General features: G+C 44.4%; 1 pseudogene; it reads left to right on the top strand.

The window, feature by feature from the left end:
- Nucleotides 1-1,533: 1,533 nt before the first annotated feature.
- Nucleotides 1,534-14,096, top strand: LOC124702797 (annotated as a pseudogene).
- Nucleotides 14,097-26,157: the final 12,061 nt, after the last annotated feature.

Raw genomic sequence — 26,157 nt, 5'->3', positions numbered from 1 at the left:
AGTAATATTTATACACATTATTTTAATTTATCAATAATGACATGCAAATACCACTCATAAATTTCCATAGCAAGCTTCAGAATTTTTCATCTTCTTCTAGATCTTCCCTAAATTTGTACATACTTGAATAAAATTTAATGAATATTAGTTCACATACTTGTAGTCCAAATTTGAATTACTTCAAGTAATTACGCATTTATGTATTACTTCAGTTCCGGAATATAAGTCTTTTTAGAAAGCTAGTGTAGCTTTATAAAAAGACTTATATTTTAGAATAGAGGTAGCAATAAAATAGCTAGGAAAAAAAGGAGAATTACAACACAAACTTTGCTTTTCAGTATGGTGTAATTTACTACTATTTTACTTAGTTTCTTCACAAAAGTCACCTTTTAGCCATTTAAAAATACAAAATAAATAAAACATCTAACCATTTTAAAATAATCTTATTTATATGTACTTGTACTCAGCTGCATGTTTCTTCTGGTTCAAATCTTATTCACACCTAATGATATGTTTTTTTCGACGGTGAACAAAAGGAGCACTGCTTAAGCGTTAAGGAAGAAGGAATAAAATTTACATGGAGGAGGCTCGCTCAAACGAGCAGCGGCACCGAAAAAAGAAAACTCAACACTCACAACAAGGGCGATTGTTATTTTGAAAATGTCCAAGCATAGTTTCACCAGAATTGTTATTTTGCAACTGGATCGACTTTTGTGAAGCATCTCATCTATTCTCAATACGAAGGACGGTGAAAATTTCCTTGTCCCCTAGTCAGCAGTCAATAACACATCCTGAATGGTGATACATTTCATCCAAAGTAGATCATGTTGTTAGTTTGTCACTAGCTTGTCAGCTATGATCAACACGTAGAAGTAACTATGTTTTGTACATCATCTTTTGGTACTTGTTTAGCTAAGCTAATTCATAGTGTATACAGTATATATATTTTTGCTTAATAATGCGTAGAAATATGTCCTTTTAAGTCTTTACTGCTTCTTGACGAAAATCTAAAAGTGAGTCCTGATGTGATAGTTCGATTATAAGCTGTGTTATTAGCTTTGCTTTTATTTTTCCCGAGGATCTGCTGCACGTACAAATAAGAGAACTAGATTCAACCAGATCACCTTTTACTTTATTTTGTTCCGATTAAACGCTTGAAGAAAATCTTTGACCACATGAAGGACTACTTTTTGCCTAATCGACAGAGTGACGTAGCTGAATACTAACTCTGAACTAATAGGACGGCGATTCACGCGAGGGCGGTGAAGCAAGAATGTAATTGGTTTTATTTGTATGTCTGTATTTTATACCAAGTGGTTTAGTGTTTGAAATTGACAATCTCGGTAAGACAAGGGAGTGCGCGCGCACTCCCCTTCTCGTTCCCCACCACTCCACACGCCTCGCCGCCTACCGGAGCCGCCTTCCTTCCTTCCATCTCCCTCCCGTGCTCCTTCCCTCCACCCACCCACATGCCCGAGCCGAAACCTACATGGCTACATCCGCGTGCGCGAGGGGCCGTTCCCGATCTGCGAGATGTGGCGCAGCTGCGTGTCGCGGGGCCTCAGGGAGGCCAAGGCCGCCACCTCCAGGCGATTTTCATCTACTACCTCGGTAACTCATCGCTTCCACCACCTCCTCCCCTCGATTCATCGCATCTAGGCTACACCCACATTTCTTGGCCCTATTTGGTGTAGTAATGTCTTGATCCGTCATCCGTGGTCGTGATGCGGTCGGCGATGGTGACACCCTCGTTTTGAAGTGTATTTTATTTATATAAAATGGGCAAACTATCCGGGAACAGTTTTGGTGATAGTCTTGTGTAGTTGGACCACTACGGTAAGATTTAACATGATGCTACATGATTTGCTTCAATCGATTTCACAATTGTTGTGCTATGAGATTCCAATGATAATGGACTGGGGTTTGTGCTTGTAATTGCAGACCTACACGGTGGTGGATCACACATACGATGCGGTTGTGGTCGGAGCTGGAGGTGCTGGGCTGAGGGCGGCGATTGGGCTCGCAGAGCTTGGGTTCAACACTGCCTGCATCACCAAGCTGTTCCCCACACGGTCACATACTGTGGCAGCACAGGTATTGGGCCACCTGCTTTTCTGTTTGTCCTGGTCAGACCGGCTGGTGTATTCTGTGTAAAATGCAAGCTGCAAACTTGAAGATCTGTTTAATTAGACTGCAATTTGATCAATTCAGCATAAGAAGTTTGGTAGACTTGAAGTGTGTACAATGGTACCACTTTCAGATTGTTATTCTTTATTTTGGAAATTTCATGTTTTATGCTTGCTCACTGGGCGTTCATGTCAGAACGAAGTCATGAATCCGTACGTGGTTTACCTGTATTAAAGTAGATTAAGAAATCGGAACTTTGGACAACGGTGGTACTTGCATGATTATTGTCCTTTTGTAACTTAGGTTTGAAGCCGCTTGAAGTTTGTTATGGGATGGTCATCTGTTAACTTTGTGCATTCTTATATTTCCTTCCCAATAGTTTAGTTTATTTTGTGTCCATTTTAATCGTTATTATATTTCTAATTAAAGTTATCTATAGTTCCACACCCTATACTTTTGATTGTTCCATCATTCTCACTCCCGATGGATCAATATATAAACTCGCTGAGCATTTGGGAAAATTTGTACTTAGTCTTGTAGGTGAGTATAAGATTCAAGGCTTTGTTGTACATATATGGATGATGATTTATATGTTTTGTTGTGCACTCCTGCCTGCAGGAGAATGCTCTATGTGTTTTTGTCTTTCGCTATTAACACTTCAGAATTCAGGGAGGTATAAACGCCGCTCTTGGAAACATGACTGAAGATGACTGGAGGTGGCATATGTATGATACAGTCAAAGGAAGTGATTGGCTTGGTAAGTTTAGGAGGAACAATTTAAGAAATGCATGACAATGTTTCAAGAGGTTAGCTTATTTTTTTATTTGACTCCTTTGATCTTTAGGTTTTAACCTGCTATTCTTATTCATTCCAGGTGACCAAGATGCTATCCAGTATATGTGTAGAGAAGCATCAAAAGCTGTTATAGAGCTTGAGAACTATGGATTACCATTTTCCAGAACCGAAGATGGGAAAATTTATCAACGTGCTTTTGGAGGTCAAAGCTTAGATTTTGGAAAAGGTATTTTGTCTTCCATCATCATTTTGAGCTTGCAAATATGCAGCTGTAACATGTTTCTTATTGTTCTTTCTCTGTTTCTAATTAATCTTCAGGTGGCCATGCCTATCGATGCGCTTGTGTTGCTGACAGAACTGGGCATGCTATGGTACACACCCTTTATGGTCAAGCAATGAAGCACAATACTCAGTTTTTTGTTGAATATTTTGCGTTGGATCTTATCATGGACAAGGAAGGTACTAATTTATTTGGGTGTCCTGGTACTATCCAAGGTCCAAGATATGCTTATTTTTTAAAAATCTTGAATCATTGTGCAATACTCTACTACATGGTGTAGATTTGCGTAATTTCCATATGGTGAAGAACAGTCTTCAATTGCCCCATATTTGTTTGATCTATTTCGTCCCTTTGTATTAACTGTTGCGTTTGTTCACTTGCTCAAGATATTTTTCTGTAAGTGTAAGCCATTGATGCGCTGCCTTTTTCCAGTGCCAGCTTTTAAGCTTTTCTTTTTGCATGTTGACACAATCTGTTACTCAATGGCTATAAATAGGTCTATCATCTTGCTGAAAACTTCTTTTCTCTTCTTGCTTCATTTATCAGGATCATTATAGTGCCTCTGTTCTGCACCACATGTTTATGACCTGCTGATCAATGCATACTATTTTCTCCAGGCACCTGCCAGGGGGTGATTGCACTAAACATGGAGGACGGTACCCTTCATCGTTTCCGTTCAAGAAATACTATTATAGCAACAGGAGTAAGAATCTTTCTGTCTTAACTAGTACTCCCTCCTATTTCATTTAGTTCGCGTCCTGTGTTTAGTCAAAGTCAAACTTTGTCAAGTTTAAACAAGAGTATAGGAAAAAATATCAACAACCGAATTCTAAAACTATTAAATTTACATTGCAGATGTTAATATTTTTTCCTGAATATTTAGCCAAACTTTACAAAGTTTGACTTTGACTAAACCTAGAACTCAAAGTAATTGTGAACGGAGGGAGTAACCTTTTTTCAGACTTAATGATGTCTTGTTCTAAACCTCAACAGGGCTATGGCAGAGCTTACTTCTCAGCTACTTCAGCTCACACATGTACTGGTGATGGCAATGCTATGGTTGCACGTGCTGGGTTACCTCTTCAGGTCAGTCGTTTAGACTAAATCTAGCAGATTTAGCTTCTAACCATATGTTATGGTTATATACTTATATCTGTTTGTTGGAGTTGCAGGATCTTGAGTTTGTGCAGTTCCATCCTACAGGCATTTATGGTGCTGGATGCCTCATAACTGAAGGTTTTATATACTGAAACTTGTTTATCCTACCATAATCACATGTTTATTAACTCTAGCTTGTGCATGGTATATTTTGTCAGTTGATATTAAATTATCAGGCAAGCACCCAAATTTTCTTGAATTAGTGGTTTGATAATTTGTTTTTTAGGTGCCTCTGCTGAAGGTGGTATTCTTAGGAACAGTGAAGGTGAGAAGTTTATGTACTGCCGATATGCCCCTGTGAAAGGAGATCTTGCAACTCGTGACATTGTTGCAAGATCTATGACAATGGAAATTCGAGAAGGTCGTGGTGTCGGTATGTGTGCACTTTCTTTTTTATGCTTTGGGTGGTAATCATATGTGGTTGTCATCACGATTTTACTATTTCTATCTTTTTACCTCAGGACCATTGAAGGACCACATCTACCTGCAGCTTAATCATCTTCCTCCAGAAATTTTGAAAGAAAGGTTTCCTGGTATATCTGAAACTGCTGCTATTTTTGCTGGTGTTGATGTTACGAAAGAGCCTATTCCTGTGTTGCCGACTGCGCACTATAATATGGGTGGGATCCCAACCAATTATCATGGGGAGGTATGCTTTGAATATGCAGTGCGGTCGTTATTATGGATCTCTATTATTATTATTATTATTATTATTATTATTATTATTAGCCTATGGTGTAATCAGTGTGCTGCTTGTTTGCTCATTAGGTAGTGGATATCAGGGGTGATAACCCAGACACAGTTATTCCTGGTCTGTTGGCTGCTGGGGAAGCAGCTTGTGCATCTGTTCATGGTGCAAATCTGTTACCACCCGATTTTGGCCAAATCAGGAGATGGGCCGTAAGTGAAGATGGGCTTGAAGGACATACACGTGGAGCATCTTCGAAGCGGCCTTGCGCTAAGAGTTTGGGCTTAACTGCCCGTGTATTTGTAATATAGTAGATCGTATCGTATTTAGATTAAAAAGATAGAGTCTGGCCCGTGCACGGTTAGGTGCACGCCTCAATTAGAAAGTCCCTTGGACTATAAATATGTATCTAGGGTTATCGGAAAAGAAGGACAATCATCATTCACACAAACACAAATCAGACGCATCGCCACCCCTTTCTTCGAGGGTTTCTTCCGGGTAAGCACCATGCTGCCTAGATCGCATCTCGCGATCTAGGCAGTATACGTTTATTCGTTTACCTTGTACTGCTCGTGCTGAAGCCTTGTTGATGGCGAGCAGTACTATTTATCATTAGGTGTTTAGGGGCTTGCATTGATGCTTTCTCGTGCATATCTCGCGTGGCAATGCCGTCCCTCGACACTTAGCTGCCCTTACACCCATCTGGGTGTAAGGGCAGCATCTTGCTTGTTCGTTACTTAGTAGATCCGATCCGTTATAGTTGCTCCTTGCCCCGCAAGGTTTAGTTTAATATCTGCATAGTTAGGCCTTATGCTGGGGTCGGACGATCCGGTAGTGCGTTAGGTGTTGTTCACCGTCCCCGCAAGGGATGTTCCGGGAATCAACGTTATGTTGGTTTTTAGGCCTCTCGTAGGGGTAGTTTGCATCATCTTCCGTAGCTGCTAGGCCCGATCACACGTAGGACGTTCCGGTTATGCGGTGAAAACCCTAAACTGTCGTGAATCGCTTTAGCTTTGTTTTGATCAAGCAGGATCCCCATGTCATTGTAAATCCAACGTGAACCATGGGGCGATCGGCTCCTTGAGCCGATCCACGAGGAAACCCGAGAGCCGATAGGGCTCGTATTTAATGTTTACGTGTCTACCATGCAGGAACAATCGAAGCACTCTAACACCTTCCCGATCGGGTCTAGGTCGGGTGGCACGCCCTAGCAACCGCCGGGACGTGGCTGGAAGATTTGCGGGACGACGCGAGGTGCCAGGGTCCACTAAGCGGCCTTGGGAGCCTCCCGGCTCTTCGTGTTGCTTAGCCATTGCCCGTCGGTGGGTTTTGGAGGGTAACACATTCTGGCACGCCCGGTGGGACGTCTTCTGCAACATCCACGTCAACACCGACACCCGAGATGGCAGAGGAGCAAATCACATACAAGGATCTCCCTGCGGAGCACAAGAAGAAATACGATGAGCTGAAGGCCATCTGTGAAGCCGAGCTCATCGGCTCCTTTGAGACGACCCGTTCTCACAGCATCAAGCTCAAAGGAGACACGCGTCTGTCGCATGGCGTCAACATGGTGGACCTAAGCCACTCCATAAGGGAGCCAGGGTTCTCTTTTGATGCCAATATGGCAGGGTTTGTGATCCGCCATGGCAAAGACAAAGCAGAGAGCAGCCACTCTCGTGGCAAAGATAAAGAAGAGGCCGTTCCACGCGACCGGCCCCAAGATGATGATAGACGGTACCTAACCGAGGAGGAGGTGAGAAGCACGCGGTATCAACGCCCACTTTCCGCGCATCTCCTCAACAAATGTGAGCAGCAGTATGACCGACGTCGGCCCTACGACGAGGACGATGAAAGATATCGTCGGTCTGATGCAGTCAGGAGGTATCGTCAGTATGGTGGAAACAACGACGGGTACAAACGTTGCGCTAGAGGGAGGTCAAGGGAGCAAGACAACGTGGATAAGCACTGGAACTGTCCCTTATTCAAACATTGCTGGGACTCAGGAATGAGCCGATTGCCAACAGTCGAGAACTGCCCAGAGTGCAAACAACAAAGAAAGAGGACAAATGTAGATTCAGTGTTCGAGCGCCTAGGGCCTCTCCCACCTATTAACAAACGAGCCGAGTCATCTCAAGAAGAAGACTTCGAGGAGTCAGATGGAGAAGAAGATAGGTATCACCGACCAAGGTGGTGCCCTGATGGACTCAGCCGCTCTCAGAAGCGTAGAGTGCAGCGGCTGCGAAACCTGGAAGAAGCCGAGGCACAGTACCTGTACACGTTGAGAAGAGCGCGGCCCGATCTGGCCGTGAAAATTCAGCAAACATTGGAGGCGAAGGCGCGCCCACCAAAGAAAGTATGGCGCCCAAAACAGGCAAGAGCCGATGCACAGGCATCGGCTGATGCCGATGTAGAGACGTCGGCTGGTACAAACACAGTGTTCAGGATCTCGTCAGAGATTTATGACCCAAGACGTGGTGAACGCGCCTCCAGCGAGTCACGTCACCATAATAAGAGACCAAGAAGTTGTAAGCCCTCATTAAGCATTACAATGGAAAAGGAGGCCGATCTCAGCGATCGGCCAGCATTATCCTCCATATACGCTTTGCCTGTGTTCAACGTTGACCTGGCAAGCGATGGAAAGCTGGGGTATGGGTTTACGCCAGCTGACAAGCTAGAAGAGATTGAGGAAGTCAAGAAGGGCATCAAGCAGATGTTGGACGCCGGATGCCTCAGGCCGTGCAGGTACACTGAATGGAGTCCCAATGTTGTACTTGCAAAGAAGAAGGATGGCCGATGGCGCGTCGCTATAGATGTCCGGAACCTCAATGGCGCTACTCCACCGGATGAATAGTCGGATCGACAACTGCAAGGGAAGCCGATCCCAGCGATCGGCTAAAATTATTCTCACCAGGTGTATTCGCTGTTGTGCTGTTTATCATGATGAGTTGTGAGATAATCATGAATCGGTTGAAAGCCGACATCTTCAATCACTCGAAGGATTCGGCTTGGGGGGGCATACACACAGAGAAGGGCTAAGGCCACGGAGTATGTACCCAAGGGAGCCGATTCACGAGATCGATCGGCTAATATATATATAAAAAAAAATGCAAATTTTGATGCACACACAAGCTGTCAAGGCAAGAGGTACAAGTTCAGTACAACATTCAGTAGCTTACACAGAGAAATTCTTCTGAAGAAATTCATCAAGAGCGCGAAGGGCATCGGCACGGATACGATCCACTTCGGCAATCTCAGTCTCGTCGTCTTCATCTTTGCCTGTCACCAGCTGGCCGCTCAGAGCACGAATCTCCGCCAGATCAGTTTTCAGATCGGCTGTGAGGCCTTGCGCTTCCTCTCGAGAGCGGGCAATGAAGGTCTCCTTCTCTTGGATAAGCTGCTTGGTCATCCTCACCTTCTCTTCAAGGCTCTCCAGTTCCTTGCGCAGGGTGTCGAGTTCCGCATTATTGGCAGAAGTATCAGTCTTGGCGTCCAGAGCAATCTTTTTCTCGTTAAGCCGTTGACATTTCTCTGCAATATCGGCTCTCAACGGGAGCTGAGCGCGACGAAGGGTAATTCTTTGGCGAGCCGATTGCACTCCTGACTTAAAAGCCGACAGGGTCGCAGCTGGCCAAAGCTTCACCCGCAGTGTCACGGGGAGATGAGGCTGGATTTCATCAAGGATACCTTTGATTGCCTCGGGATTTTCGACCAAGATCTCAACTGAGGAGGAGAGCAAAGCCTTGAGGCGCTGAAGAGGACTGTGGACCATTTCAAGGCTTGGCTCTTCACTTGCTTTGGGAACAGTTGGCTCGATGGATTCAGGATCGAACGTCAGTAAGCTTGAAGGATCACATCCCCGACGGACAAACAAGAGCGACGTGAGTATACAACACATGAGAGGATAGGGCCAGGGGAGTAGAATTTACCTCTCCCAAAGAAGGAGGAGCGGCCGGTGTAGGGATAATCGGCTGTGCTGCGGGTTTGGCCAGGTTAGCCACTTGGCCAGCCACACTTGTCGAGGCGGCCAAATCGAGTGTGGTAGATGGCCTCGGTACCTCTTCAACGTCCCCGCTAGAGGTCTCATTAGTCTGCAAAAGAGATGGTGAGTCGACGCAAGCCGGCAATGAGATGGCATGAGGCATGGACTGGTGAGGTAATTACGTTTGAGATCTCCTGGCTTGGCGAGGAGACTTGTGAGCCTTTGCGAACCCGTTTGACACAGCGACGTTTCACGCGGGACCCTGCTTTAATTGGAGCTGGGGTGGCAGCAGGTTCGGGAGTAGACCTTTGCCTAGCCGACGAAGGCGAGTCCGTCTGGCTCTGTGTGGTGGATCTCTCGGAGTTGCCCGGGTTCGTGTCCCTCTGTCTAGACTGTTCATCCTCACTGGAGTTCTCTTCGGTGGAAGTCTGTGAGAAGAAGCATAAGCATGTTGTGAAGGACCGGGAGGATGGATAAATGTAAGCAAGGCACGGGTTGGCTTACTTGCAAGTTTTCTTGGACGGGAGCTTTGCGCTTCAGGGGTCTTCCTAGCAGCCACTTTCCTCACCGCCTTCCTCGCTTGGGTGGAAGCTCGGGGCAACCGACCCCGAGGATGCTTTACTTTTGGAAGCCGATTTCGGTGAAATCGGCTGGCCTTGCATTATGACTTGTTTCGGGGATGGCGAGTTTCGGCGAGAAGAGTACCACCGGGGCTGGTGGGAGGAACGTGAAGGGAGAGCCGTCGGTTTGCGTGGGCTCTAGGCCATCTTGTTCCTGCCAAGAGATAGAGCCAGGGTTTCAGACAACCATTATGAACAATCGCAAGAAATTTATATGCAATGGTACCTGATGTGTGGTGTCATGTTCGGCATCAAGCTGCTTCAGTGACGGTCCTAGAGCTCTTCTGAAGGCATGGGTCTTCCACATGGTCCACCAAGTCTCAAAACCATCGGTAGTGGTGGTGAAGCAGAGGTTGTTAGGGATTGGGATGGCTAGAGCGTCAAAGAAGGTGTAGCACCTTTGGCCAGTAAGGATGTCAGACAGTTCAGCTCTGCTCGCTGTCAGGTGATGAAGGAATAAGTGTGGGGGCACTTGCCCGAGACCAAGTTGCCGAGCTACTACCACCGGTTGGTAAGACTCGTAGTCGGGCTTGATGATCCGGTTAGAGGTACTCATGCCGACGGGGAGAAAACAAGGACGGATCATGATAGAAAACAAGTGCCGGGTGCTAGCGTCATCGACAAAGCTGTCCAACCGGAAGGAGACTGGGTTCTCAAAGTTTTCCGGTTCGGTGTAAGGGAAGAACAGGGGGTTGCTTAAGCCTTGGAAAAAGATCTGGAACCACCCTGCTGCTTCCTTAGGAATTAGCCTGCTGCCTGGAAGGCCATACAGGGCTTGACCATAACTAGTGCATCGGATCTCCCTCCCGTCAGCATCTGGGAAAGTGCAGGTGGCCAAAGGTGGAAAGTCTGGGATTTGGTTCTGAAAGTACAGCTGAGCCCATAATTGAATAAACCACCGGGGACCCTCTGTCTTTACTCGTCCTTTGAGAGAACAGTTTGACCGACATCAGCTGGAGAGATCGATAAACCTCCCCAAGGAACAGTTTGCCAAGGCCAAGATGAGTGCCTTTAGCAAGTTCGTAGGCCAGGGAAAGGTAATTCTTAGTTGGGGCGAGAGAAGGACCGCAGACTATGAAATGCTCCAGCCAGAAGTTTAAGAAGGCCGTGTGTTCTCTCTCGGTTACAGGGCCTTTGGTTTTCATATAACGCTTGAGGTAGGCGCCCCAGCTTGTGCATTCTGTTTTAGAAGAGAGGGTGAAAGGGACTTTTGGCAACTTAAAAGCAGAAGGGCTGGGGGATGCAATGTCAAGGCCTGTGATCATGGTTACATCCAGCAGGGTTGGCGTCATGGGGCCATGATCAAACATAAAACAGTTCAGCGCGTCGGACCAAAAGTAGCCGATGGTTTTCAGAATGTTCTCATTCTTTTCAAGAGGAGACAGTGATAACGACAATGCATCGGCTATCCCTATCGTTTCCCAGGTGGCATAATGAGTTTTGGACACTCTATTGTACCATGCCACCCAACCTTCAGGAGGATTAGGCCAGGCTCGCAGGCAGTCGGCCCAGGAAGTCAGATCTAAATTCTGATTCACGAAAGGGATTCTGTTGGCCTCACAGGAGATTAAATGGGTAGGACTCTCGGAAGAACGGGGGCCAAGACACATGGAGTTTGGGAGAGAAGGATGCGGCAACAGGATATCGGAGACCTAAAATTAATAACGGAATAGAACATTAATTCAGGTGTTCCTCTATTCAATCTTCAGATTAATCCTAATGGCGAAAGAGCATTGGAGTATTACCTTCAGACCGGAGACCATGGCGTTGGTGTTGGAAGATTCCGCCATTTGATGCGCTGCGGAGTTGGGGCGGCGCGGTTGAGATCTGAAGCTCGTGAAGCTGCGCGGGCGGCGGAATTTGGGGATCTGACTTTGCTTTCTCAGACGGAGGTTGCTAGTTACCGTTTGGAGGGACAATTAGGTTTGCCCTTGCTCGTTTTATGGTCGAGGCCGATGCGACACCATCGGCTCTTTTGGGGATTGTTTGATTTTGGCCGTCAGCCAAGTTAATTAGAAGCCGATAGCTCAGAAGAGAAGGAACAAAAAGAAGAGCCGATTACTCGGGAGTTGCCAGAGCTGTTAGATCGTGCAGAGCAGTTGGGAAGGCAAGACGTCATCATGAAGAATACTGCGACGATTCTGCCACGACATGACCCTTCGAAGAAGACAGATGGTTTTGCAATTATCATTATCAAAACCAGGGGGGCATGTGTTACCACCCGATTTTGGCCAAATCAGGAGATGGGCCGTAAGTGAAGATGGGCTTGAAGGACATACACGTGGAGCATCTTCGAAGCGGCCTTGCGCTAAGAGTTTGGGCTTAACTGCCCGTGTATTTGTAATATAGTAGATCGTATCGTATTTAGATTAAAAAGATAGAGTCTGGCCCGTGCACGGTTAGGTGCACGCCTCAATTAGAAAGTCCCTTGGACTATAAATATGTATCTAGGGTTATCGGAAAAGAAGGACAATCATCGTTCACACAAACACAAATCAGGCGCATCGCCACCCCTTTCTTCGAGGGTTTCTTCCGGGTAAGCACCATGCTGCCTAGATCGCATCTCGCGATCTAGGCAGTGTACGTTTATTCGTTTACCTTGTACTGCTCGTGCTGAAGCCTTGTTGATGGCGAGCAGTACTATTTATCATTAGGTGTTTAGGGGCTTGCATTGATGCTTTCTCGTGCATATCTGCGTGGCAATGCCGTCCCTCGACACCTAGCTGCCCTTACACCCAGGCATCTTGCTTGTTCGTTACTTAGTAGATCCGATCCGTTATAGTTGCTCCTTGCCCCGCAAGGTTTAGTTTAATATCTGCATAGTTAGGCCTTATGCTGGGGTCGGACGATCCGGTAGTGCGTTAGGTGTTGTTCACCGTCCCTGCAAGGGATGTTCCGGGAATCAACGTTATGTTGGTTTTTAGGCCTCTCGTAGGGGTAGTTTGCATCATCTTCCGTAGCTGCTAGGCCCGATCACACGTAGGACGTTCCGGTTATGCGGTGAAAACCCTAAACTGTCGTGGATCGCTTTAGCTTTGTTTTGATCAAGCAGGATCCCCATGTCATTGTAAATCCAACGTGAACCATGGGGCGATCGGCTCCTTGAGCCGATCCACAGGGAAACCTTAGAGCCGATAGGGCTCGTATTTAATGTTTACGTGTCTACCATGCAGGAACAATCGAAGCACTCTAACACCTTCCTGATCGGGTCTAGGTCAGGTGGCACGCCCTAGCAACCGCCAGGACGTGGCTGGAAGATTTGCGGGACGACGCGAGGTGCCAGGGTCCACTAAGCGGCCTTGGGAGCCTCCCGGCTCTTCGTGTTGCTTAGCCATTGCCCGTCGGTGGGTTTTGGAGGGTAACAAAATCGTCTCGGTGCAAATTCACTTCTTGATATTGTTGTATTTGGGAGGGCTTGTGCAAATAGGGTTGCTGAGATTTCCAAGCCAGGCAAGTTCATGTCTGGTTGACTAGTATCTTGTGTTGCTCTTCTTAGCTTATTCTCTATCACGGTGCGCCATGTTTGTAGGAGAGACACAGAAACCTCTTGAAAAAGATGAGGGGGAGAAGACCATCGCTTGGTTGGATAAGCTGAGAAATTCAAATGGATCACTGCCTACTTCGAAAATCCGCCTGAAAATGCAACGTATTATGCAAAATAATGCTGCAGTGTTCCGTACACAGGAAACTCTCACGGAAGGTATGAAGACACCATTTGTATACTTCTTGACTGTAAATTTATCTTCAGACCACCTAGCAGTAGGAAGCATATACGTGTAAGCTCCAGTTCCGAACTATATGAAAAGTTGTATAATGATGAATTTTCACTTTTTCTGAACTTATTAGGCTGTGAGATGATTAGTGAAGTGCAGGAAAGTTTCCATGATGTCAAGATCAGTGACAGAAGTCTCATATGGTAAGTTTCTTTCTCATTAAATTATATTTTGTTATCTGCAGCTTGTTTTCTATGCTTCTAATAATTGCGCTTCATTTTCATTGGTTTCTACAGGAATTCAGACTTGATAGAGACCATAGAATTAGAAAATCTGCTAATAAATGCATGCATAACCATGTATTCAGCTGAGACCCGCCAAGAAAGCAGGGGCGCTCATGCTCGCGAAGATTTCAAGGTTTGCTGCTCTTTTCATCATTTGTGCTCTTTTGCATTCGGTCCACATGTTTCTTTTTTTATAACATTGCATTTCCTCTTTTTCATCACAGACAAGAGATGATGAGAAGTGGCTGAAGCACACGATAGGGTCAGCATCTTCTCTTTATTAGTTCTTTTTGGTTGAATAATTCCATAATTTCATATGTCTGAGGATTTGGCATTATGTTTCATGTAGTTATTGGGAGGGCGAAAAGGTTAGACTGGACTACAGGCCAGTTCACATGAATACATTGGATGACGAAGTCCAGGCTTTTCCGCCAAAAGTACGTTCTTACTAATCTGGACATGGCTGCCAGCGCTTCAGTTGTCTGAGAAGGGTATAGCTTCCAGTGCGGTATTTTTCTCGTGTATACTTACTGAAAGCTCTGTTGATTATACTTTGGTCCAGCGTCACCCCCTTTGGTAGAAATAAAAAGACACATTCAAAAATTAATGATCAACCATTTGACACTGTAAACAACCTTTTGCATTACCTGCAAACACAACGTTTTTTGCAGGATTTTCTTAAGCTTTGAATTACCAACCTAATTGTTTTTCCCTCACTCCCATATTTCCCTCGGCGGGCCTAGAATAACTAAATGCACGGCCATGTTAATTTCTCTGTTACTGTTTGTAATTGCATTTCTGGCGTTTAATGTGTTTCAATTGTAATTTATAATAACGTGCACTGGAGTTCAGCTTTGTTAAGCAGAACGTCCGTGACTTGATCTATCTGTTCCAACTTGCAGATATTGTTGTTGCATCTAAGATCAGAGCCATACCATGTACTGTTAAATCACCATCTAAAAAAGTTAGCTATCAAGAAGATCATGACAGCAGTGATCACTAACACGTCCACGATACCCACAAATGAGCACCCATGTTAATAGGTTATCACAGATCAGCTAACATAGCATCATAACCTACGAAAAAATAGCGCGTTAAATGAAATAACGTAGCTTTTTAAAATACGCTACGCACGTATAATGTGCTAATATAGCTCCATTTTAAAAATAGCCTGTCACAAAAAAAAAGCAAACATAGCATGTATACTAAGGATTTTGGTAGCTAAAAGATTATCCATATCACAATGATCAACAAATCAAATTGATGAAGTCAAGATCACAATAAAATGCAAAGATGTGTCACAGTCTAACAAGTAACTTCAATTCAACAACCATAGTCACGAACTAGATGGAGAATTATGATTTAAGAAAGATAAGTACACAACTAACTAGCCAAGAGGCATAGTCCAGATAAACAATTAACGAGCCAACAACATCGCATAAGTAGTAATTAATCAAAATCAGATGAACAAGATGGATAATGCATGGACTCATCACCCGATTCAGAAGAAGAACCTGCAGCTTGCAGCTCATCATCACGAAAAAGTGGAAACACCTTCTTCCTAGGCTAACAAACTTTCTTTCTTTTTGCAGCAACAACTCTTTCTAGTTGTGATGTTGATTCTTCTTCTTCTTCAACATGTACACGCCGTGTGAGGAGGAGTGGAAACTGTCGATGTGGTTCCATGGTTGCCAACGGGTTGAATAGCTAGGGTTAGAAATGGAGATTTCGGCGGTTCGTTGGCCAAAATGCCGAAAATGGCTAGTTGGGTGCTCCATTTCCCTCCAGAAAATAGCGCCGCTACAGTGTTATAGAAAATAGCGCGCTAATAGCGAGATTAGTGTTGTAACAGTCCAAATACGTATAACACAACGTTCACTTTTCAAATACGCTATAGCGCCGCTATAACGTCGAAATAGCGTGCTATTTTTTCGTTGATTCTCGGCCGCCTCGACGTTGGCGCGGCCGTAGGTCTCGTGATGGGAGCTCCTGCCACACATGCGCATCTTCTCCACCATCTCGAGGATTCCCTTGAAGGCGAAAGTCGAAACCTAAGGTATTGGATTCGACTGGCGGACCTAGGGTTTATGCTAGGTGGGCGGCGATATACCTCAGGCCCAGCCGTGCTACATGTATTGTATACTCGAGTCGTCTTCCACATGATCCAAGTGAAAGGCAACCCTGAAAGGATCGTATGCCGCACCTAGAGGGGGGGGGGGGTGAATAGGTGCTAACCAATTTTTAGTTCTTTTTCAATTTATGCTTGACATAAAGGTAAATTCTCTAGATATGCAACTATGTGAATTTACCTATATGACAAGATCAACAACTAAGCACTATATAGCTAGGCAATATATAGGGAGGATAATAGGATAGAGGTAACCGAGAGTGGAGCACGCGGAGACACGGAGTTGATTCCCGTAGTTCCCTTCCTTTGCAACAAGGTACGTCTACGTTTGGAGGAGTGTGGTCGCTACGAAAGCCAGACCAACGCCACGAAGGCTTCACTCAGGTCTCCTGTGAGCAACGCCACAGAGACCTAGACCACTTCCACTAAGGGATTTCCTCGAGGCGGAAACCGGGCCTTTACAAGGTTCTTGGGGCACACATCCACAACCAAATCGGAGGCTCCCAAATTTGTAACAATAACAACAAGAACAATATCAACTACAAACAACTAGGGTTTCCCAAAAGAGGAACACTAGCAAAGGGTCCCTCAAGCATATGAGGGGGGAATGCAAATCGCTTCGGTGAAGATGTAGATCGGGGTCTTCTCCTTCGAATCTCCAAAGATTAAGATCTTTGGTTGGGTGGAGGAGGAGATCTTGTGATTCTTGTGTTTCCTGAGGTGGCTCTAATGGTGATGAACTTGGCAATGATTTGAGCAGCTTGGGGAGGAGGAAGAAGGGGGTATAAATACCCCCTTCCAAAATCCAGCCGTTGGGAGAAATCGAGGGCCGGATTATCCCCCCCCCCCGGGAAATCCGGCCTCTGGGAAAATCCGGGAAAAAATCTGGCCCTGATCCAGGGGGTTACTGAGCCACTCGACAGAAAGTCCTTAGCCGATTTTTTGGGGCCGGATATTTTGCAAATATCCGGCCTGGAGAATATATTCCTGCTTCCTTTTGTCTTGTTTTTCCACACAAAAACAACCATATACATATACATATATATTCTCTGCACCATCTCATCAAATATTAGTGTATCACATATATTGACATCAAACATCACTACAAGAGATTTGGCCTGTAGAGGCACTATTTTGGTCGTGTAGAGACACTTATATTGCCTTTACATAATTCTAGAGATATTTTCCATATTGTCTCAAAAGTGTCACTAGTGTGTCTTATACCATAGAGTCATTTCGAGAAATACCTATATTTGACATATGGTCACTTTGTAAAGACACAAGGTTTTGTATCTACACACATAGAGGCACTTCTAAGATACACTTGAAATGTGTATGTATAGGTATACAAGCACTTTGTGCGGCATTTTAGCTTGCCTCTAACATTAATTGAAACATCTTGGTGTGGCAATATATCCATCTCTAGAAATGTAGAGACATTTATGAGAGGCATATTATTCAGTCCCTAGAAATGTAATCGACACTATGTAGAGACATACATAGTGTCCCTTTCTAATATGTAGAGGCACCTTATTATTGCATTTTGTTATTTTTTGAGACATTTATGTAGTCCCTATAGAGGCATCTTGGCATGCCTTGAGAGTGACATCATTGAGGTATTCTTTTATGTCTTTCCTAAGATAAGACGTTTGCTCTCAAAAAATGGACACTGTTGAGATTAATTTACATAATACATATACACAATATCATTATGACACAGAAAAGTATACTCTTGATACACTGAGATTTCAGTAAATGTAAATACAAACTTGAGTATTACAAGTAAAGCATTGACAGGATAGTGTGTCAGCTAGATGCCTATGAAACGAAAAATTGAAGAAAAAATAACGAGTAACAACCTCTCCTTGGTAGACAAAATCACAAAGACCAGACAACAATAGTCAGAATACTACAGAACTAGACCATGTGAGCAAGCACTATAGAGTTCCCTTCCGAGATATTGTCTTCAGGCACCATATGGAGAGACCTTGCAACCACCAAACCAACATCACTTCAGTCCAAAGAGCAAACTGCTGATATAGAAATGATGTATTCCTAAGCAGGCGGACTATGATCAATCTAATATCCTGGACTAGCCAAAACTCTTTCCTCGATCAAACAAGTTCTTTATGCAAACTACACAAGAATGTACCAGCAATTGAGAACATCGTAGGATTTCAGGTTTAGTAAGTTATGATGTAGCTATTCAAATCGATGATACGTGCAAAAGGAATTTACTAATTCTAATTACATATGGAATAATACTTAATTATGTTTCCACCTTACAATGACTCTCTAAACAGCAATTCTAATCGAATATACCTGCAATTTGCTTCTTAGTTCAGTTCCAGTCTTATGTTACTCTGCTACAGGAGTCAAGGTGAAAAATGAAACAGAGAGGAATGTTGAGCTGAAACTGATTTGCGTTTTTACTAGTTAAACTGCAGTAAAATACTAATGAACATGAGATCAAATACGCATGAAATTTTGTATGTAAATCATCTGTTATATACTTTATAACCTCTGGATACTTCTACATGGATTTGAGAAGGAAAAAGTTGCATTCACTCACAAGTTGCAAAAACAAATATACTCGTGATTGGGGCTGTATCTATGCACCACCTCTTACTCTAGGATAACCATAGAACAGGAAATTCATATGTTTTACACACACAAAAAACATGGATTTAAAACAGGTTCACTGATAACCAATGTTAGTGTAATATGGGGAATTTACGCCCAGATTAAATACTAAGATTAGAGATGAGGGCTTGATTAATAGATGTACCTGCACGCTAACAACATATATCTTAGGTATAGGTGTAAAATCTAGACTTGAAGCACTCTGTCTCTAGAGTTTAAATTTAGGGATTTTAGTAGTAGTCAAGAAAATGAGAGCGACAGCACGCAACTGTAGCCGAAGCCAGAGGAGCTCCTCTACGGTCACGCATCTGGTGAACTGATCCTCAAGCGGAGGTAGAAGAGTCCTAGCAGAACCCCAACCGGAAATCAAAAAACAAGAGAAAACTAGAGAATTTGGGGCTATGACTGACCGGGAAATTTGAGGAATAGGTTTAGGAGAGGGAAAAGGAATTAAGTGCTAGTAGCCACAATTAACCCGTGGTCCTTGGCAGCGTATTTTTTTTAATAAGCACCCCAACTATATTAAAACGAGATTACAGAATAATCACTATCAAGATCGTTCAAATAGCAGTTCTTGGTGCCACCATGATCCCCATCACCAGCTTCTGGCTATCGCTCCCCTGTTCTCACTCAATTTCCTCCAGATTTTCCTCAGGGTCATTGTCTCCTTGATTTTGGTTATAACAGAACAAAACACGAAGGTATAAATGCACTTGGAAAAGACAAAGTTTATGCACATTACTGCAAGTATGCAAGAAGGAATTGGAGTCACCCACTCGCACAAGTGAGGAAGCGAGTACCTGTCCCCAAACACGAGAAGCCATGGTTGTTGCTTGCTTTTTTTTTTCCTTCAACTAGATTTAAACCTCTGCAACAAATAATAGAACTTCAGCAAGAATTAAAATGAACGCAGACTACAGAAGAAAGCACACGAAGTAACACAGAAGTAAAATAAGTTCGCGTCAGTGAGCAGATAGCTCGACATGTAACCTAAACATAAACCAAATCGCGAGACAGAACAAGCACACAAACAACCAAAAGGCACGTCGACTAACCCTACAGTCAGCAGGATCCCACGGATTACTAGCGGCGACGTCAACGATTAGGGCTGAGACCGTCTTGACGGCGATGCAATCAATGGCCCAATGCTAACTCTGATCGAGAATCGGTCGGGTCAATTATCTTGCCTTGGAGCCGCGGTGGTCATCGGAGTAGGCTCTGATCTAACGGAGAACGGAGGCGTAAGGCGGCGGAGTTGTAGAACGCTGTCGGGTGCCTGAGCGGACGAGAATGGAGGCGACGAGGGGACTACGACGCGCAGGGGAGTGTGGTCGCGGCGGAAGGGCTGGAGATTGAATTGGGGAGCAATATGCCGTCACGGCTGTGGCCTCGGCGGTGTAGTCGAGGGAGTGGCAGACGGATTTGGCTCTGGCCCTGCCCCTTGCTGGCTGCTGCTCTCACGGTGGCGGCGGAATACGGGAACTGGAGAGTATGTGGTGGGGCGGCGGATAGATCGGCAGGTCCTTCGTGAGTTGAGGTTGAGAAGATGCCGAGGTGGTCGTGCGCGGGCGTGCGTGCGTGCAGGGGTACTGCGAGAGTGCGGTTGCACGATTGAGTATACACCGTAGTAAAAGAAGTTTCTAGATTTTTTTTTGGCGTATGCCTGCTATAGTTGTTTTACATTTTACATATTGATCTATGTTCCACGATTTGTACATACATAAGTTTCTATTTTATACTTGGCATATTTTGTAGCTTCCAATTTTTTCTTCATGATTGTCTCATAGTGGTTGTGTTATACATCTCACTTTTAAGAAATTCTACAATATGTTTCTCTTAGTAAAAGAGACATGTATAGTGTCTTAACAAAATGACTCTACTGTTAAGGCATTCTCAAAGGTGTCTCTCTTAATGCCTCTACAGGATACTAAGAGACATTATGAGAATTGTCTACAATTACATGTCTATATTGTAGAAGCAACCTCAAAAATGTCTCTTACAATGTCTTTGTATGTAAGCTAAGAGACATTTTGGACGATGTCTCTAGCAGATGTCTCTACCACTGAGGCATTATCTAAAGTGTCTCTCTTACTGCCTCTACAGCAAATTGCAGTAGGATTTAAGAGACATAGTGGGAAGTGTCTCTACCAAAATGTTTCTACTGCACGTTTTTCTTGTAGTGCATTCAAAACATAAACCGAGAGATGTTCTTTCAATCTTCCCATTTTTGGTGTTTGATGACGATATACGGATTTGCAATAAAACCACTAGAGAGAACCAACATGTTGGCAAAACATAGAGACACTCCCCCTATATGTGTGGATATAAGTAATTTGCATTTGAATACAAATGCACAACATATAGGTGCGAGGTGCCTCAACACAAGATATCCAACATCGGCGGAGTCTCTGGAAGGTTTTCCGTATCGTGGCTCTCGGTACAGGGGTATTCGCGACGAAGGCTTTAAGTAGGCGGAAGGGTAGGTCAGGGGGCGCCACGAGGGCCCCACACCATAGGGCGGCGCGGGGCCCACCCTGGCCGCGCGGCCCTGTGGTGTGGGCGCCTCGTCGCCCCACTTCGTTATCCTTTCGGTCTTCCTGAAGCTTCGTGGAAAAATAGACCCTGGGCGTTGATTTCGTCCAATTCCGAGAATATTTCCTTACTAGGATTTCTGAAACCAAAAACAACAGAAAACAGCAACTAGCGCTTCGGCATCTTGTTAATAGGTTAGTGCCGGAAAATGTATAATAATGATGTAAAATATGTATAAAACATTCAAGTATTGTCATAAAAGTAGCATGGAACATAAGAAATTATAGGTACGTTTGAGACGTATCAGGCTACAAGAGCTCCCTCAAGCCGGAGTAAACAAGCTCCACAACGTCATAAAGGAAACACACACGATGCACACACTGTCACCATTACACCGTGGAGAGTGAATCCGGAGTTCATATTTAAAGTAACCTCTAGAGTGCATAATAGACAAGAGTAACATCTACATATTCATAAAGATCACACCATGGGAGAGAGAGATGAACCACATAGCTACCGGTAGAGCCCTCAGCCTCGGGGGAGAACTACTCCCTCCTCATCATGGGAGACAGCAACGGCGATGAAGATGGCGGTGGTGTCGATGGAGATGGATTCCGGGGCAATTCCCCGTCCCGGCGGCGTGCCGGAACAGAGACTTCTGTCCCCCGAACTTGGCTTCGCGATGGCGGCGGCTACGGAACTCTTCGCGGAATATGACTTGACGATTTAGGGTTTTCGCGACTGGAAGAATATATAGGCGGAAGGGCGGCGTCGGAGGGGTCCCGAGGGGCCCACACCATAGGGGGCGCCCCCCCCCCCTTGGCCGCGCCGCCAGGTGGGGTGGCCACCTCGTGGCCCCTCTCCGTCTCTCCTTCGGTGTTCTGGAACATTCCGTGGAAAATAAGGCCTTGGGCTATTGTTTCGTCCAATTCCGAGAATATTTCCTGTGTAGAATTTCTGAAACCAAAAACAGCAGAAAACAGGAACTGGCGCTTCGGCATCTTGTTAATAGGTTAGTTCCAGAAAATGCATAAAAATGATATAAAGTGTGAACAAAACATGTAGGTATTGTCATAAAACTAGCATGGAACATCAGAAATTATAGATACGTTGGAGACGTATCAGGGTTCCACTAAGGAGATATAAGCATGATGATTGCTAAAGTTAGCCAATTGCCTTCTTGTGGAAACTCTTCCTCTAACATCACTTAGGACCTTTTCATGAGTGTGTTCAAGAATTTCAAGGTTCCTATCTCTTCTTGCAAGGCGGCGGGCCTCGATCTCCTCCTTGGTTCTTCTAGGCCTTGGAGGTTTCACTTGATCAACTTGATCGTTTGGGTCCCCGTCTTGACCTTCAACTTGAGCTTCCTCAATTTCTTGAGAATGTTCAACTTCATGTGCTTGATCTTGGACATTATTCGGTGAATAGCAAATATCGAATGGATACTCATCGGAGCCATCATGAATCCTTGGTTGATCTTGTCCTTGATCTTGCACATAAGAGGGAGGGTTTTCTTCTTGTTCTTGGGTTGGTGCAACATTAGCTTCAAGAGATGGAGTTTGTTGATGTTGTGAAGATGAGGGCTCCACCATAGTAGAGCATAGTCCTTCCCGAGACGCTACACCGTGTCCCTCAATGGGGCAGAAAAATCCCACACCCATTCTTACTATGGCATCTTGAGATATTTCATCACCTGCTCATACATCAATTTGCCCCACTTGGGAGTCATCATTTTCTTCGAACTTCACACTATAAGATTCGATGATAATCTTGGAAGATATATCAAAGACTCTATAAGTGTGAGATTCGGCACCGTAACCAACAAATATACCCTCCAAAGCTTTAGGAGCAAATTTAGATAAACGGACTCCTTTGATTTTGTAGAAACACTTACACCCGAACACCTTGAAGTATGAGATATTAGGCTTGTTGCCGGTGAGTATTTCATATGGAGTCTTGTTCAAGCCCTTACGGAGATAGAGCCGGTTAGAAGAGTGGCAAGCGGTGGAGATGGCTTCGGCCCAAAAATTATAGCGGGATTTGTATTCCTCCATCATAGACCTTGCCATATCCATAAGAGTCCGGTTCTTCCTCTCCGCAACACCATTTTGTTGAGGGGTGTATGCAGCAGAATATTGATGTCTTATCCCCTCATCACTAAGAAAATCAATGAGTGTGTAGTTCTCGGAGCCGTTGTCACTTCTTATTGCCATAATGAGGAGGCTGTGTTGTCGTTGCACCTCGGTAGCAAAGTCAATGAAGATTTGTTGAGTCTCATCTTTCTTCTTGAGAAAGTAGACCCAAGTGTATCTTGAAGAGTCATCAACAATCACCAAGCAATATTTCTTCGCACCAAGACTTGCATGAGTGGTAGGACCAAAGAGATCCACATGGAGGAACTCCAAGATCCTCTTGGAAGAGATAATAGTCTTGCTTGGGTGCGGAGAATCATGCATTTTGCCTTCAACACAAGCCCTACAAACACGATCTTTGGCGAAGGAAACATTTTCCATTAGTCCCACAACATGGTTCCCCTTGTGAAGACTTTGCAAAGTTCTCATGTTGACATGGGACAAGCGGCGATGCCACAACCAACCCACATCCGCCTTTCCGAATAGGCACATCGCACTTGAAGTGGTGGCCCCCGAAAAGTCCACCACAAACAAGTTGTGTTCGCGATACCCAACGAAAGCGACTTTTAGAGTCTTGCTCCACAAGAGGACCACAATATCATTATCAATAAAGACGACGAAACCCATCTTGCCAAGGGCGGAAACGGATAATAAATTGTAACCAGGGGTTTTGACAAGCATGACATCCACAAGAGTAATGTTGTGTGCAACCACAACCTTGCCAAAACCCAATACCTCGGATGTTGAATTATCGCCAAAGGAGACAGTGATTTCATGAATGTTAGGCCTCAACTCCTTGACGAGATTTTTGCCGCCGGTCATATGACTTGTGCATCCACTATCAAGCACCCATTTTGAACGTCCGGCGGCATAGTCCTACATGAGATCAATTCTTGGATTTAGGTACCCATTTTTCAATGGGTCCTCTTTTGTTAGCAACAAGGGTCTTTGGGAACCAAATAGACCAAGCAATATAACCATCATAAGGGCCAACATATTTTGCATACACATCACCATAATAATCTTTAAATAAAACATAGTGAAGGTTAGCAATTACCGCATTATCATCATTAATAGTTTTGCCCTTGGAGGCATCACCATTAGTGATAACTTTCTTCTTTTCTTGTGCGGGCTTGGTCATCTTCTTGTTTACCTTCTTTGCCTTGGCATTAAAACCAATTCTCTCCTTCCCATTGTTTGGCCTTTGCTTACTCAAAAGGTCATCCAAAGAAAGTTTACTTTGGGGAGAGTAGGCCTTAGCAAGTTCATCCTTCAACCTAGCATTTTCCTCAACAAGATTTGCATGATCACAAGAAGAGGTAGAGGAGCTAGGCACATCATATGAAGCAAGCCTAATTTTAAGTTGCTCATTAGACTTGGAGAGGAGAGAGTATTCACTCTTCAAAGATTTGTGAGCCTTGTCTAGTTCATCTAGATCCTTCACAAGTTTCTCATGATCAACACCAAATTTGGCCTTTTCCTTTTTAAGTACTTTTGCTTTATCCCTAGCAAGATCTCTTGCTTTAGTAAGCTTATTAATTTCATCTTGAGGCTCTTCAAGAATTTCTAGCCTCTCTTCAAGAGAAGCTATAGTTTATTGTCCTTCCTCAAGGGCATTTTTAAGAGCGGCTATTTCAAGAGAGTCCTCTCTTTCTATTTGACATTTTTTTATCAAGAGTATCATCTTGTTGTGCTAGACGAATCATGAGATTTGAAACATGCTTTTTAGTGTCACCTTTCAAGTTAAGAATGAACTCATCAAAATCAAGCATTTCTTGTTTCACTTTTAAACTAGCATGATCAACCCCTAGATCATTTGATGTGAGGCATAGAGGGGTTAGGGGATGATACCTCGGAAGATTTAGCCATGAGGCAACTTTCTTCCTTTATTTGAATATCCTCATTGGGGGATTCACTTGGTGATGAAGAGTTGTTGGAGAGGGAAGCAAGAGCTACCAATCCATTGGAAGTTTCATCTTCTTCATCATCTCATCATCACCGGATGTGTATTCTTCTTGAGTTGATAGCAAAATAGATGTGTCCAAGGAGGACCTTGCCATGAAGCAATGTGCATTCTTGATGTGAGGGTTCTCATTGGGGGATTCAAAGAGAGATGAAGAGGGAATATTGGTGGTGGCAATGGCGGACACTTCCTTTGAAGTTTCTTCTTCATCACTACTACTCTCAACTTCATCAGAAGAATACTCTTCCTTAGTCACTAGCACAATTCTTGATGGCCTCTTGTCATTGTTGCTCTTGTTGTAGAATTTCTTGTTGGGGGCCTTTGGATCTTTTCTCTTTTCTCTGGGAATGATCCTTCCACCATGAGTTTCCCTATGCTCATAGGGGCATTGGGCGATGAAATGGTTCTTGTCACCACAATTGTAGCAAGATCTTGTCCTTGGGCCCGAGCTCTTGAACCCACTTGAGTTGTTTCTTTTGATGTTGTATTCCTTGGCCTTCGATGGATCAACCCAAAAGGTTTTTGCATGGAATGCCATGTGGTCATTGTAGTGGTATTCCAAATCTTCCGGATAGGACATGCTCCAAGATGTCCTATATGGTTCTTGAGTGTTCACCTCTTCCACGACATTGACCATCAAGGCAAGGTTTGTACCTCTAGACATTCCAATGGCACGATTGCAAGAATCATGAGAGTTTTGTTCGGCCACCTTGAGAGATTGCATCTCGTGCACTACTTGTTGGGAGGTGAGAGAGGGGTAGCTTTCTCTTCCAAGGAGACTCTTGAGATCAACGGGTTTAAAATGCATCATGCAATCGATATACTTGTCCTTGATCCAAAAATCATCAATATGTTTGGCACCCACATTCCAAAATGCATCGGCAACGGAGATGATCCTTCGATACATCAATTGATGATCTTCATCCGGCAACCTCATGAATCCTTCGGCTTGATTCCGAAGAGCACTATACTTGTTTCTTTTCATGCTTTCACTTCCCATGAAGCTTATGGCCAAACCCTCCCATGCTTCCTTGGCGGTTGTGAAACTCCGAACAAGAGCCAAGTCTTTTGTCCCCACACTAGTTTGAATCATGTGCAAGGCAATCGAGTTGAGT

This window comes from Lolium rigidum, chromosome 3, assembly GCF_022539505.1.
Source record: "Lolium rigidum isolate FL_2022 chromosome 3, APGP_CSIRO_Lrig_0.1, whole genome shotgun sequence".
NCBI classification, from domain to species: Eukaryota; Viridiplantae; Streptophyta; class Magnoliopsida; order Poales; family Poaceae; genus Lolium; species Lolium rigidum.
This window is presented reverse-complemented; position numbering and strand designations above follow the sequence as displayed.